The sequence below is a fragment of the Pteropus medius genome, unplaced genomic scaffold (genome assembly GCF_902729225.1).
Source record: "Pteropus medius unplaced genomic scaffold, Ma_sr-lr_union100, whole genome shotgun sequence".
NCBI lineage: Eukaryota > Metazoa > Chordata > Mammalia > Chiroptera > Pteropodidae > Pteropus > Pteropus medius.
Window position 1 is genome coordinate 6,224,147 of NW_024349519.1, and position 16,028 is coordinate 6,240,174.

The window sequence follows — 16,028 nt, forward strand, 5'->3', positions numbered from 1 at the left end:
AACTGGTTAGAAAGGTCTTAGAAGGGTTGCGATAGCAAAAAAAAGATTTAGGGAGCCTTAGGGAAAAAAGGAAGATGGTGTGATAATGAGGTTAGAAGCTGCTATAATACTCCTGGATTAGCAGCCTGTACCAGCTGCTGCATGTTGGAGATACTACTGCAGCTCGTTGGTTCTGGACCTGCTAAAGCTGTGCACTTAGATCAGCACCAAAATAGCTGAAAAGATGCTGTCTATGGTTCTGAGTTTAGCATTCTGCTCTCATTATAGTATCTTTCACCCACCAACAGCAACTACTACACTGCCAGAGCCAGAAGCAGAATATTTATCTTTTTTCCCCATCTTTCTAATCACATCCTTCCCACCCCCGCAGGATCTCTGGTAGAACCAAATGGGAAGTCAGCTAACAATAGAGGTTGGAAAATGTAGTTCGTACACTCCCAGTCTCAGAAGTACAGGGCATAGTACAGAAGGGTGGGTGTGAGGCTGAGGATAACTAGCACAGTCTACACCTTAATAATCAGCATCAATATAGGTCCTTCTACCCATATTTTGCTTTTTGTAAGAGTATTTATAGGAAAAATTCCTCAAGTTGAATTACCTACTCGATGGATACATACCTTTGAAAATTTGAAAGATATAACAAAATTACTCAATTCTGACACTCTGTACTTGGAGATAGCATCAGATCCCATAAGTTAAGGGCTCAATCCCAATGATTGTCACCTGGGGTTATGACCGACAGGATGTAGATCAAAGTTCCAATAATCTCTGCCTTGGGTTCGATTAATTTTCTGGAACGGCTCACAGAATCTAGAGAAACCTTTTACTTACTAGATATGGAAGAGATGTATAGGGCAAGGTATAGGGGAATGGTGTGGAGCTTCTGTGCTCTCTCTAGGCATGCCACTCTTCCCGAATCTCCACGTGTTCACCAACCCAGAAACTCCCTGAACTGTCATTTTCAGGTTTTTACGGAGGCTTCATTACACAGTCCTGATTGATTCAATCATTGGTCATTGGTGATTAAACTCAATCTCCAGCCTCTCTTCCCTCCTGGTATGTCTGAGAGTGGGACTGAAAGTTCCAACCCTCTAATCATGTGGCTGGCTCTTCTGTCGACCAGCCCTGATTTTTGAATATTTCCCAAAAGTCACCTACTTAACATAACAAGACACCTTGCTCTCTCTCATCACTGAGGTAGTTCCAAGAGTTTCAGGAGCTCTGTGCCAGAAATGGGGTCGAAGACCAAATATGTACTTTTCATTATAAATCACAGTATCATAATTGCCTAGGACTGACTCTGCAGGGACTGGAAGCAGGGAGTAATTCTTTAGAGCTGGATGGAAGGCTGGATATCATTTAGTCAAAACTTTTTATTGTGTCGATGAATGTTAAAGAGAAAAACACAGGCTCAAAATGGCATCACTTGTGCTAAACCCATAATACCAAAACTAGACTTAATACCTGACCTAACTGCAGTTTTTAACCTTCATCAGAAATGTACTCTTAATCAACCAGTGTGGAATTTTCTGGTCTAGCACCCGTAAGGTGATCTGTCACAGGGACCTCCTCTGTTTCCCTACCCCACTTAAAGAAAGAAGAGGCAATCTGCATTTAAAGTCCTTATTGGCCCCTTTCCACCTGTCCTGGCCTACAAAGAATCCTTTCTTCTTTTGCTAATACTCTCTCGCCCACCCTTCTTCCTATTAAAAAACCCTTTTAGTTTCGTACAACCCATCTTGTATTCTTTTTTTCAGAGTGACAATCTTTTTATTATGGTAAGCTCTAATATTTTGCTTTGAAGCAAACATTTTGGGTTTGTTTGTCTTTATTAGTTTCATCACATAGAGACTGAGGTTGAGGAATCTTTATCAACCCCTTCAAATTGCAAGGTGGGATGCTGTCTGATTCATGAGTTTCTTAATAAAGCCAGTTAGATCTTCAAATTTTCTTGGGTAAATTTTGTTTTGAAATTAAATGAAGAGGGTTGGAGAGGTGAAGTTACTGATGGATGGGAGCAGAATCAGGAACAACAGGCTGGAGAGGACTGGACTTCCTGCGGGTATGTGTAGCATCTCTTATACACTTAAGGAATCAACGCATCATATTTTTTTGGGGAAAAATCAAATGTTTAACAAAAATACTATTTATTATGGAAAAAATAAGGACTCTGTTGGACTTAGTTTATGGCTTAGTTTTGTTTTAATGTTTAATTGTTATATATTGGTGAGGGGATTCCATTCACTGTTTATGACCTCTGCAGGTACTACTTAAACCTGATATATGAGTCTTTTAGTCCTACTTTCTTGTTCCGTCTTTCTCAACATCCCTTCTCTGTCAGAGCACCACTAGACATTCTGATATACCAGAAAAATTATATTTCTGGCACTTCAGTATTTATTTTGATGTTAAGTAAAACAAACACCGAAATATATGTTATTTATAATTTATTTAAAACTTCAGAATTTCTATAAAAAATTCAGCGAGACTGAAAACCTCATACATTTCAAATGTAAAACTTATAAACTTAGAAAACCTCAAGTAAAATCTAAATCTATGAAAATAAACATACATTATAAAAGAATATATTATTAAGAGATGAAATATGTAAAATAATTCCTTACTAAAATGGTCTCTATAAAATGAAGAAAATTAAATCATAAAGTATAAAATCAAATATCTGATATATTTATAGTTCTTTTAAGAAGTATCAACTTTAAAAAAAAATGTATCATTCAGTTGTAAGCAAAGTTTTGTACAAATATTTCCAGCTGCTGACACTGTTCCTTCTGATTCCATACACTTCCGGAAGGGGAGAAGCCAACTTCAGACTTTTACTTTTGACTCCTTCATCTTCAAATAACCCCATCTCTTTGAGGAGTATTTTTGAAAATTTTTGTACTTTTGTTTCCAGAGTGAAATTATGGTAAGCTGTAATATTTTGTTTTGAAGTAAGCATTTTGGGTTTGTTTGTCTTTATTAGTTCCATCATGTAGAGACTGAGATTGAAGAATCTTTATCAGTTTCAATACCGACACATTCATACTTCACTTGTTCAGAAAGTCTTTGGATTGGAATAAAACTTATCCTTTCAGTGGAAGCTTTGCAGTTGCACATCTGGTTGTTTATTGCAACCTTTATGGGTGTGGTTTTGTGGCATAAACTGAACCATTAAGTCATTAATTTTTGAATACATAAGTGATTCAGACTTCATTTCATATTCTTTCAAACACTAAAACAACAATATCATCCAGAAGTAAATACATATGCCAGTACTAAAAATAACAGTATACCAGAATAGTGGAAATGGTGTCACAAACACTAAGTATCACTATGTCACTTTTTGATCCTTTTTCTTCTCCTTTTTGTCTTTCTTCTTCCTGGGCTTGCAGTTCAGGTTTGTAAAATAACATCGTAGTGTAGCCGCATTGTGAATTATGCAGACTCTCATGAGTTGGCCTGGGGGCTTAATCTCTTTGTTTCTGTGGGGAGGTGCTTTCTTACTTCCACACAAATGCCTTAAAAATGCTTTTGCAACAGAGCATGTCTATTAGTTGATGTATGAAGATGTTAATTTTATATGCAGTTCTTATCTATCTAATAATAAGACAGAGACTTAATTAGTAAACAAGAATGAGAAATTAACTCTTAACGCCCAAACTGGTTGTCCCTATTGAAAGGATGCATTCTGCTAAGTGATGGTGCTACTTTATAACTCATACAGCAAGCTAAAGCATTTGTCCAACTTAATGTTGCATAAACATGGCCACAGTCATAAACAAATTCTGCGAAGTTAAAAATTTCACTTCCAAGAGATTTTATTTCCTAGTCATGTTTATGTTGGTGTATCTTTTCTTGACTTTCCTAAGTATTTCCAAAGTAGTGTGTGAAATTGCTTTATTTTAGATAAAAAAAAATATATATATTTAAGTAGCAGCAGTTTCTTATGGCTCAATCTGCAATTTGTTTCATGAATACTGTTTCTAGTACCTTGTTCTGTCTCAATATTGAGGGGAATATTTGTAATAAAAAATAAACATTGTTTATGTCTTGCTGTTACTCCTACCTTAAGTTATAGGAATAGAAGCTTAATTAATAAAAATCAACTGAAATCAGATGTTGGGAGAAGGGGCCAGAGGATGCTGCCTCTGTGCTTTTCTGTCTGTGCTGCTGCTGTGTGGTAGCAATCAGAATTGTAGGGGTGGCTGTATGGCAGGCAGGTAAGGGTTCTGAGACATTTGTGGCTGTCCTTGACATCATGCTCACCATTTTTTTTCTGGTCTTAACTCACCAGCCCCCAAATACCCAGGTTAGAAAGCTAATGTCTTGTCCTAACCAGGGCTTATTCATTAATTGAAAGAATCTCAGTCTGAAAATAGGCTTTTCAAAAATAGAATTACATACCAAGTCTTGTTGAGAAAAGATCAGTAAACTTGGTGGAAAGTTTCAGCTTTTTTTTTTTTTTAGAAAAACAAGACTACTTTTGGATCGATTTCTTTAAATCCCATTACAAAATATTTATCTTAACTCAAAATATTTATCTTAATTCAAAACATTTTTCTCTTATAACATTGTTTGATACATTTTCTCTCTTTAATAGTTCTTTGTGTGTATGGCATTAATTTTAGGGTACTTAAAATGAATGCAAAGGAAACCATTTTAATTAAGATCAGGTGCTTTTTAAAAAATGTATGTTGTAGTTTTATGAAGTGCATAAATTAAATTATGTTATAAAGTAGGTTTAAAACTTTAAACTTCATTTTTGTCTGAGACTCTAGATAAGTCTCAGACAAAAACAAAACAATCGTAAATAATAAAACATATTACAACAAATAAATTTTGTGTATTCCTTTATAGTAAAGAAAATTGATTTATAAAGCAGTCACAGTCCCGTTGGAAGGAATCCCTTCGGGACACTGTAGCAATTCCTTCGCAGCTTCGACTGTCCCCTCAGGCGGACAGCAGATGGCGCTGCGTTTCCCCTTTTGTCTGCCTCTGGTGCTGGGACGGAATCCGTAACTTTGGCAGAACTGAGCTGAAGGTGGTAAATAACGTTTTCAGAAATGGGTGAGCAATTGAAGCTACGAGTTTGGCATCATAATTGATCTCACTTCATACCGATTAGTGCCCTAGGGGACATAATTTTTGTTAGCCTTGATCTAGGTGCTCTGGGTGCTGGATTGACTAGGCTCCCTATCACTGAGGAAAGAGGATGCTTGTCAGGAGAAAGGACCCAGTTGTTGCTGTGGCAGGAAAATAATGTTTTCAGCAGCACCCAACACCAGGTAACGGAAGCTCTCTTCTTCCTCACAGCCGATTTTTATTTATTTAAGGGTCCCTTGGTGCTCTGTAGTAGGATGCTACGAAAAGATGCAACTTGTAACTTTGAGAAGTTTGTGGTTAAGGAGGTGAACCACAGGTACTCAATCAAAACGACTTTCTGCCCATTCATACTAAACAACCACAGTTTCGTTTTGCTGTGTTCCAGCATTATTGTGCTAATTACATCCAAGGCTCACCAGCAGTCTCTCCTCTCTTGAGTCTTTTCATTCATGTCTGTTTTCTTCTTACAGATCTGTTACTTTAGCTAAATTTGCATTTGTTAATGTTGGCAAAACAGAGATATTTAGCTTCATTTCCTTAAATAATTTAATAAAAAAGGCTTTTTGTGGGGAAATAATGACACTTCAGTATAATAATCCTGTAATCAGCTAGATAAGATCTTAGAGGTTATTTAACCCAATTGTTTAAATAATGTGGTGAGAAACTGATGCAGAGAAATATGTAATGACTTGTTCAAGTTCACATAGCTATATAACGAGAACTGACCTGGGTTTCTCGAGTAGTTGAACAACCCACTTTACCTTATGCTCGATTGCATTTTAAAACAGGTTCAGATCAGAAATGTCAGAGATAATTTGTGTCACTGACATGCTGATCATGGATGGATTTTGACTGGTCACATTCATCACACACAGCCAGCCATACATGCAGAGCTTTCCCCAGTTTCTTAATCATCACTCTTTGCTCCTGTTCACTTTCGCATATACCTGAGCTGGGCACACGCCCCGTTGTCTTCCCCAGACTATAAGGTTGCTGGGAACAGGCATTTTGTCTCACTCATGTTTGTCTCATCCCTTGTGCCTCGTGTAGAGCCTGACACCTCATGAGGATTTCAAAAATGTTGAATGAATGAATGAACTTTTTATAGAGACTACCCTGAAAATGGCAAACTGAGGTGCCATGGGAAGCCTTTCTTGGGCTCTGACCACATAGACACGCTGAATTAAATGTAAGAGAACCCCATAACCATAGAGCAGAGCTTGACAGAAAGAAAAACAAGAAATCTTCAAATGCTAGAAAATGAGCAAAAGTCCAAATTTGGTGTGCTGCAGAGTGGAAACAGAGCAGGACCTGTGTAGGAGACATTTTCAGGTAGGTGAACATCAAGTGAGTTTATGTTCATAGACTCTTGTACGACAAGGAACCATTAAACTAAACTACTTTTTATATCCTAATGAAAGCCCTAGCACCAAGGCACAAAAAGTTGCTTAATGATTGTGTGCCTTGAGAATCCTTTCTCTCCAAAAGGAGCCATTGTTTTGGCATTATATACTTAGAATGATAACTGGTGTTGAGACAGCCAAGTCACTCAGTAAAGGACAGGAGCACCCCAAAGTCACTTAAAATGATTGAGGCCTGTATAAGAAACAAAGAGAGAACCATAAAGTAGCCAACAGGCTGCCTAATAAACCAAGTGTCTCATTATGAACAAAGGTTGCTCTTATACCTCAAACACATGTTTTTATGAATATTTAGCAGCTTAGTTTTTCCCTCATGCGTATGGTAAGAAGAAATTTATAATCACGAAATGAGATCCAGAAAAAATTTTATCTTCTTTTTAAAAAAGTCAACACAAAACTTGGAAGCAAATAAAATGTCCTTCAGTAGCCAAATAAGCTGTGGTACATTCAGACAATGGAATATTATTCAGGGCAAAAAAGAAATGAACTATCAAGCCATGAAAAGACATTGAGGAATTTTAAATACATATTACTAAGTTAAAGAAGCCAATCTGAAAAGGTTACGTACTGTATGATTCCAACTATATGACATTCTGGAAAAGGCAAAACTTTTGAGACAATAAAAAGATCAATGGCTGCCAGGGGTTGCGAGTGGAGGGAGGGATGACTAGGCAGAGCACAGAACATTCTTAGGGCAAAGAAAATACTTTGTAAGACTCCATATGCACGTATAGGGACAGGGAGTACATGGGAAATCTCTGTACATTACCCATAACTCTGACGTGAATTTTAAACTGCTCTAAAAAAATAGTCGCAATTAAAAACAAACAAACAAAAAAGCCAAAACAGACAGGTTGTGCTCTTCTTCCAGATGAGCAAGAAATTATACACAGTCATTAATGGGGCTCCTTCCCACGTCCTTGTGTTGTACAAGAATCCAAGAGGTTCAGTGGTGCCTTGACTTGTAGGGAGGATGTTTCAGCCTCAGTGCAGCATGGTCACAGCTGGCATCTGTGCTGTGCAAGTCTTGTGCCTTGGAGGAAGGCAGCTCTGTGGCTTCAGGATCAATCTTGGGCACAAGTATCTTTTTAGCCCTGAAAGCCCTACTATCAGTGGCGTGATCTGCATGTATCCACTTCTATCCCCTATAGTAGCGGTCCCCAACTTTTTGGCACCAGGGGCAGGTGGCTCCTATGAGAATCTAATGCCTGATGATCTGAGGTGGAGCTGAGGTGATGATACTAGTGCTGGGGAGAGGCTGCAAATACAGAAGAAGCTTCGCTTGCTGGCCTGCTGCTCACCTCCGGCTGTGCACCTCCTGTTATGCGACCTGGTTCCTAATAGGCCACAAACCGGTACTGGTCCGTGGGCCCAGGGGTTGGGGACCCCTGCCCTACAGCATAAAATGCAGAGGAAAAATACAGTGTAGTTTCTCAAATGTTATTCTCCCTATCTACAGGGTGAGGACAACCATAACTCTCCTACCTCCTTTCTCAGGAATGTTGACAAGATTAGGTGAGGTGAGGTCTGTGAAAGCACTTTCTCAGCTATACAATACTGGATAGTGGAGGAGCCACAGCTCTGAGAAAGGTACCGTGTGGGGGGCCTGACATTGTCCCTTAGTAGGATTTTTTTTTCCAACATCTAATATGTTTCCAATTGTGTTCATGTGTGTTTAGGGGTTATGTTATCCAAAAGTACATGCCTTTATATCTTAGAGTCACAGTCAGTGAGCGAGATGCTCTCATTATAAAAGCATCTGAGAACAGAGTCAAACTGAGTGATTACTGTGGTCCTGTTTCCAATCATTTCTCATTCTGTGCCATTAAAAGGATGGACCAGAGAGATGGCCTGCTTTACTTAAGTGGTTTCTCCTGGACTTGTCCTTCTCTCTGTATTTCTCTCTCTCTCTCTCTTTTTTTCTGTATAATTGAATTCAAGTTTAATCTGAATATGATGTGACTGACTGTATTAGAGGGAATCACAAGATTTGAAATCACAAGACTTGGATTCAAGTTCCAGGTCTGCCACTTATATGCTGTGTGATCTTGGCAAATCATGTAACTTTTCTCAGTGTCCTTTTTCTCACTTGTGGACTTTAGGCTAACAAAGCCGATCTCAAGGTGCTTGTGAAAGGCAGAAGTGATGCTGTATGTCTGGAAGCACATTGTGAAAATAAATTGCTTGTCAGGAATTGATTATTATGGCTGTGATTTTTGTGATTTTTTTGGACTTGTATTTTTAATACCTTGTCACTAGTGTACTGCCCACCATTTTTAGCCTTTTGTCCCTTATCCAAGAATGTTATGACCATTAAAAATGGATTAGCTTTTAAGTCCATGAGAAGGGTTTTCTAAAGTCAAAGTTCATAGTTTGAATTTCTTATACTGATTGGGAACCCTGTTAGGAGCAGGATTTAGAGACTCTTTAAAATTCTCCTGGGAGAGTCCAAGCAAAGGGGTTCTCATGGATATACCTGGGCTGCAAGGCTCAAGAGCAGGGCTTTTGGAATGGAGGTGAGGCCAGCAGTTTGTCTTTGGAGATCCTTTTCCTTCCTGATTGCTTCTTTTTCCTGTTAGCCTCTGAGGCCGGTGTCAGTGGACAAGGGTAGGCTCAAGCTGCTTCCAGCATGGTGCAAGTGACTTGGAGGGACTGTTGTCCTCCAATGCCTAGGGGTTAGAGGTTAGATAACCACAGATTGTTTCATCCACAGCTGGATGTGTGTGAGAGAGGGGGTCTTATTAATAATTACACCAGGATTGCCCCAGGCAAGCCAAGGCAATGGGTCATTCTCCCTAGGGATATGGCCTTGGTCTTGGGGCTATGTTCGTTGACATCTATTTTTTGTACCTTTTCTTTCCAATGGGTGGGGAAAATTCAAGAGCTAAGATCAGAGGGTAGACCTTGGCGAAGAGGCCACAGAAGTCACTCAGGCTGCATTTTTGGTCCAGGTGCATGAGGTGTTTCACATAAGGCTTGTGGGAACTACTTAGTCAGTAGCGAACATTTGACTGACCTTGACTTTGTCTTCCTCAGGGACCCCACTGGAGCTGGAGGCTGGCTGTGGTAGGATGGGTATCAGATGTCCTCATTTCCATTCCATTTATCACAAGTTGTCTTGGGGACCCAAAATGAATCATAATTTACGCAGGCTAACATTTATCAGACACTTAGAATGCAAGTTTGCTAAGCATTTTCATGGATTATCTCACTTAATTCATATACCCATTCTCCCTGGGAGATTATTATTTTGTCCATTTTGCAGACGAGGAAGCTGAGGTTTAGAAGATAAGTTGTCAAGCTCACACAGCCAGTAAGTGGCAGATGTGGATTTGAATTTGGGGTCTACTTCTAGAATAAGCTCTTAATTGGGACACTGTTGATGGTAGGCTCCACCCTGAAGGAGCTTACTCACCTTAGAGTGAGCTATTAAGCGCACTCAGCTGTAAAAAGCACTGTCATATAGACATATCCACTTAGAACACGAGCACAGAACTGAGAGCAAATCCTTTTGCTAGGAGGACCTGAGAAACCTTCTCACCTTCTCACCTTCTCTATATTGTTTAGCTTCTACCTAGCTTCCCAAGAAGCTGGCTTTCTTGAATATTCTTCTTTAGCCTGACAGCTTAATTAGGTCTCTCCATGACTTCTGTCACCTCTCCTTAAAGGTGGGAACTGTTCAGGAACTGGGTGTTTTTTAAAAATTTTTCTAATGCTGGGTGCCTAGAAATATTTGAGGCTGAAGTTAACTCAGAAAAGCCAAGTGAAGGGAGACACTTATTAAGACTTTCAGGCATTCTGTGTGAAACTATTTTCACACATTTTACTAGGGATGGCGTCTCAATTTCCAAGGAAACTAAGAGCTGAAAATACGTTTTAAATACTTGACCATTCTCCTAGGCTTCAATAAATGACTCATCCAAACAACAGCAAAAATAGACACTTACAGCAGAAACGGGTCTCTAAGAGCAAACATTTACATAGTTTTTTTTGTTTGTTTATTTTGTTTTTAAAAGTAAGAGATGAGTCGGATGCATGGGAGACAACTGAAACTTTAAATTAAATGTCATTTAGGGTACTTGTTAAAATTCAGATACCTGCACCTTATCCAGGACCTATTAAATAAGACTTTTAGGGGGAGTGAAGTCCAGGAATCTATATTTTACAAGAATTTATGTGATTAAAAACATGGTAACTAAAGTTTGAGAGCTACCACTTTTAATTAATTTATTAATTAATCCAGTCATTCAATATTTTATAAACCCTGTGATCTACCATTCAGTGCATAAGTTATAAAGATTTGACCCCTCCATTTCAAGGACTTATATTTTAGCTAGTGACATGTACAGAGGGTTCATGGAGAAGTCAAGCTATTTAACTACTCTAGGAATCTCTGGAGATACAAGGCTCCATCATGAGGACCTAGTAAATAAATTCTCTGGAAGAAATGCTAGAGAGAAGCTGTTCTGTCAGTTTGTGAAACATTGAGAGAATACTCTTATAGCAGGGTAAAACTGAATCCTGAATTCTAAAAGGGATAAATAGGGCATCCAGGGAACTCGTCAACGGAGCCCAGTCTGCTCTACTCGGCTTAGGGCTGGACTTGGCCAGGAGAGGTATTTGGTGCCATCTAGCAAGTGTCTTATAGTTTGGTGCCAGATGCTAGGGTAACTTGAGAATACATGAAAGAGCTGGGCTCCTGTTTTGTGGAAATTCTGACTTGGCGAGAACCTTATTCTCCGTGGTGAGAGAGAAGCAGCTGCCATAGTAGTAATGGGAAACCACGAAGGGCCTTTGATTTGCATGTGTCCACAGGCATCGGTTCAGTTCAATGAGCTGATAAAATTGATTTTCTCACTGCATTGACTGGTTGTCATACTGAATCGCTGAGGTGATTGACTGGTTCAGCATCTTGCAGATATAGCCACAAACTCCAATGACTTGATCGCATTCTAAAAAATGAATTTTAGAAATGCTGTTATTTCCCCCCTCCCTTTATCAGCTTTTAACTTGTTTAAGAAAGTTGCAACTTTGCTAAGAAATAGGAAAAATCTCAGTAACGTTGGCAAACACTTGGTATAGAACGTTTGCAGTTTTAGATAACAGTTAACTTGGCTGAACTTTATCCTGCTTTGACTTGAGAATAGGATGAGTGATAATTTAAGAAACTAGATATATTTTACTTTGCATTACATAGGTTACCAGTTTTTATTTTTTCCCTATCGACTGTAACAATTTTCACATTTTGAGTCATCATGTTATTAATTGAAAGTTGGGACCAAATTGTGAAGGGCCCTCAATAGGGATAGTTTTCCATAAAGCATCATTTTTGCTTGAATTGCTAGACACCATTTGCAATTTTTGAAGTCTGTGTAGAAAACAAATATACTCTGCTTTCAAGAAGGATATGCATGATGAGAACTCACAAATGATATTAGTACCACTCATACAGCATTAGTAAAATCCCTGTCATTAAGAAATGTTATTTTATATAAAAAAAGTTGATAATAGGATACAAAAATGCTAATATGATTAGGTGATGAGCTGATAATGGGATTTTTTTTTCATATCAGTGATTTTCATTCGTCACCAACAAAGCTGATCTCCCTAATATGATATGATATTATAATAAAACCCAGGCAGAGAGTCAGCAGTGAAATTTATGATGCAAAAGGAAAGTCAATAGCATTATAAATCTTAGAAACTGATTATATTTCAGCTGTCAATGTTCTTGGCTAGAAAATCTCCTTTAATTCCCATGTCTTAGCCCTATTTACTTTGGTGATACCGAGCAAGGAAATGAAATAGATCTAAATCTTTATCTTAAGGATAACTTTAATGAGTGACAGTCAATTCCACATGGCCTGGTGGCTGCAGATCTGTCACCTTTGCCTGGCTAAACTATCCAATTAAGAGTACATTTAAATGCAAGTAGCTGGCAGGGTATAGCCAGCAGAATTTAATTCTATAAGATATAAACTGAGTTTTCTCTGATATAATGGTTTTAAGTAATAAATGGCTGCCTGAAAGTGTGGGGCAACTATTTGAGTATCATCAGTGAATTACTGGCAGGCTTCTATCACAGATTAGAGAAGGTAGACCCTTCTTATCAATAAAAATATAGTCTGGCCAGTGAGAATTTTTGGAAAAGCATCTCCCTGGGTGAGGAGAGAAGGGAAAAAAGTAATGAGATTCATTTAAACTGCCCAGCCATCCAACTCTAATCTCTTGAATTTAAACAAAAATATATAAGCAATTCACATTAGTAGTGACTAGATGGTTGCTGTGACTATCAGTGTATTAGAGAAATTCTCAAAGGGACTTAGAGGTCTTGGCAAGCTTTTTCTTGTTGCCTGCACTAACAGAATGTGAAATACACCACCGGGAATGTTAAATGATGGCTTTCCCTTCCAACTTATAAATTAAGAAAGAGTTAGCATATAGAAAATTTTCTCAACAGTATCACAAATACTATGATGAGATGTGAAAGTCTTAGTGTGGATCTATTTTTAGTGGCTAATGCATTGCCGATAAACCCATGGTTAATATATTGCACCAAACATGAAAATGATGAATATGGGTAGCTGGGTGAATTTGTAGGTGTAGTCAGAGAACTGAGAGAAAGTGGTCACTGCGAAGGCCTTATCCACTGGGGTCCTAATATATAACAAGATCTATTACAGTGTGGAATGTAGAGGCTTTTTAACAAAGCTTTATATTTGGGGATACCAGGAGAGCTCTGTTAGAACCTTATTTCACCTATGCCATGGCAGAGCTATGTCACCCAGAGAGACTGTGTCCACTGAACTTTCATAAATATTTTCACCCTCAGAGTTTCCTAAACACTTTATAATGCAGATTCCATGGCTCCCCTCATGTGCATAACTCTTGTTGGCTTCAGAATATGAGAGAGGAACTTCATGCTTTATGTATGCTGAACCAGTTCACTTCATTATACAGTCACCTGCACAATTCAGGGCCAGAGAACTCCCTTCTTTCTTTCCTTACAATAAAATAGTTGAATTTAGCAACATTTCCACTTTGAAATCTGCGTTGAGCTCTTGGTTTACCATGAACTTGGCTGGGCTAAACTTGGACGTGATTGGGCTAAGCTTGGGTCAGAAGCCACACAGTGCAGTTTCGTACTCCAGGTAGGGAAGAGTTGCTTAGAGCAGGCAGTAAGAGGAACAGCCCCAGGAAGTCAGTCAAATTCTTTTTGCGAACTTCCAACAGTTCTATGATTTGACCTCTGGCTTCCACACAGTTCGATTTCCTGACTCTAATTTATTTAATATACCCTTGTTACCCTGACTACATAGGCTGGATTAAGAAGTTCCTCGGTTCCCAGGTGTCTGCTCTGCTTTGACCTGCAGCTCCTCCTGCACCTGCTTTCCTTGGCTTGGAACCCAATCTACCCACTGTGCACTTAGATAACTGCTTTTAACTCGTTATACATTAGAGCCCACTTCTGCCTCTTGGTCAGTTTTGTCCCAGGAGATATGGCAAGTGGGCCAAAACTAACTCACCATGCGTGATTAATAGGTAGGAACTGGCTCCTGCCTTGCCAGGTAGCGGGCTTTTAAGAATTTTTTTTTTTTTAAAGGATATTTGATTGTAATACCCTGGCTACTTTTTCAGTTTTTCCTTTTCTTTCATCAACATCTTGCCCCTTAAATTTTGCTTGTCATTAATAAATTTTTGCATAAACAAATGTTAAAATACACCTTTCCAGTGAGTTTCTATCTCTAGACACTTCCCAGCCACAGCACATGTGTCAGGCTTTGTAGCAATGCATCCATTCAAATACAATATGAGACCAAGTGAGGGAAGAGATGAGGGGTGGAGCAGGGATTCAGAGGAAAAAGTTAGCTAGAGCAGTGCCTCCTGGCATTAAAGTAACTACAATGGCAAACTTTTTCTGAATGCTAAGCATCTGCCATGCATTTTCTCATACAATCCTTGGAACTATAGTAATGGAACTTCGAAGTCCATTACTATAGCCAATTTAAAGGTAGAGAAATTGAGGCTTAGTGATTTTCTCAAGGTTATACAACCATATGTGTAGGGATTTAAATTCAGACCTGTCTGACTGACAAGCTTAAACTTTTAATCATCTTGTTACACGGCTTATGCATTTTTATGAGTTGACTGAAAAAAATACTTAATGAATAAAATTTATTAAGAATTGAATATGGAAGGAAATCTAACTATAGGTGATGAGTACACAATGCAAAGTATATATGACATATTGTTGAATTGTACACTTGAAATTTATTGGATTTTGTTGATCAATGTCACCCCAATACTTTTTAATAAAAAAGTAATTTAGAAAAAAGAAAAGAATTCAATATGTCCTTCAATAAATTTGTGTTTTATCAATTACACATTGAAAAACACTTGAAAAATAGCAGCGCTGACCTTGAATAATAGCCTAGCCTTGTGAGTTGTTTGGCCAATAGGATGAGGTGGAAATGGCACTGGTGGCTTCCAAGGCAAGGTCGTTAAAAGCTTTGCTGCTTCCAATCTGGCTCTTTGTAATGCCCCCTTTTTTGAGTATCTTTTGCAGCCTAGCCACCAAATGGTAAGAAGCCAAATCTACATGGCGATTCCACATGTAGGTGTTTTGGTTGACAGCCTCTGCTAAGCTCCCAGGCAACAACAGGCAGTGAACCTGTAAATGAACCATCTTGGACGTTCCAGCCCAATTAAGTCCCCAGACAACTGCAACCATCCTGGCACTCCAGCAGATGCCACGTGGAGTGGAATCACTCATCAACCCAGAAAATTATGAGAGAATAATTTTTGTTTTAAGCCTCCATGTTTTGAGGTGGTCTGTTACATGATAGATAATGGAAACACACATCCTTTTTGAAAATATGCTTTATGTATTCTGCACACAGCAAATGATTGTGCTCATATTGATTCAAGGATCCCTGAAATAACTGTAGCTCCACGAGGTCTGAGGCCCACAATTTGGGATGAAAGAAGAGATTTCTGGGAAGCTTTCTATAGTGACATATCCCATGCATACTGGCTATCTCCAAATCCATGCTGGTCCCAGACAGTATTCTTAACTGTCTCAAAGGGGAAGAAAAATTCCTATGAGATACTGTGGAAAGCTGAGTTAAAATGCATGCAGGGCGTGCACACACACACACACACACACACACACACGCACTCTCACTATTTAGATGATCTCAAATGAATACTATGTATCTGGGTGACATTTGAAAGAAGCAGCTATTTGGATTTCTCTCTTCCAGAGACAAGATACAGGCTAAATGATGCATCCGTAAGTGCCTTCTGCAGGCATTCTTAATAGCCTCAGTTTATATGCCTATAATTCTAACATGGGATTTCAGAATGCAATAAACAAAGAACAAAGTGCAACCATTTTATGACATTATTAAAATAGTGCATATAATTGTTGTCTAGTAATCAGAATATTTTAAGGACACTTGATTATAATGAATGCTTTGTTCTAAATGTTTCTCCTCTTGCAAC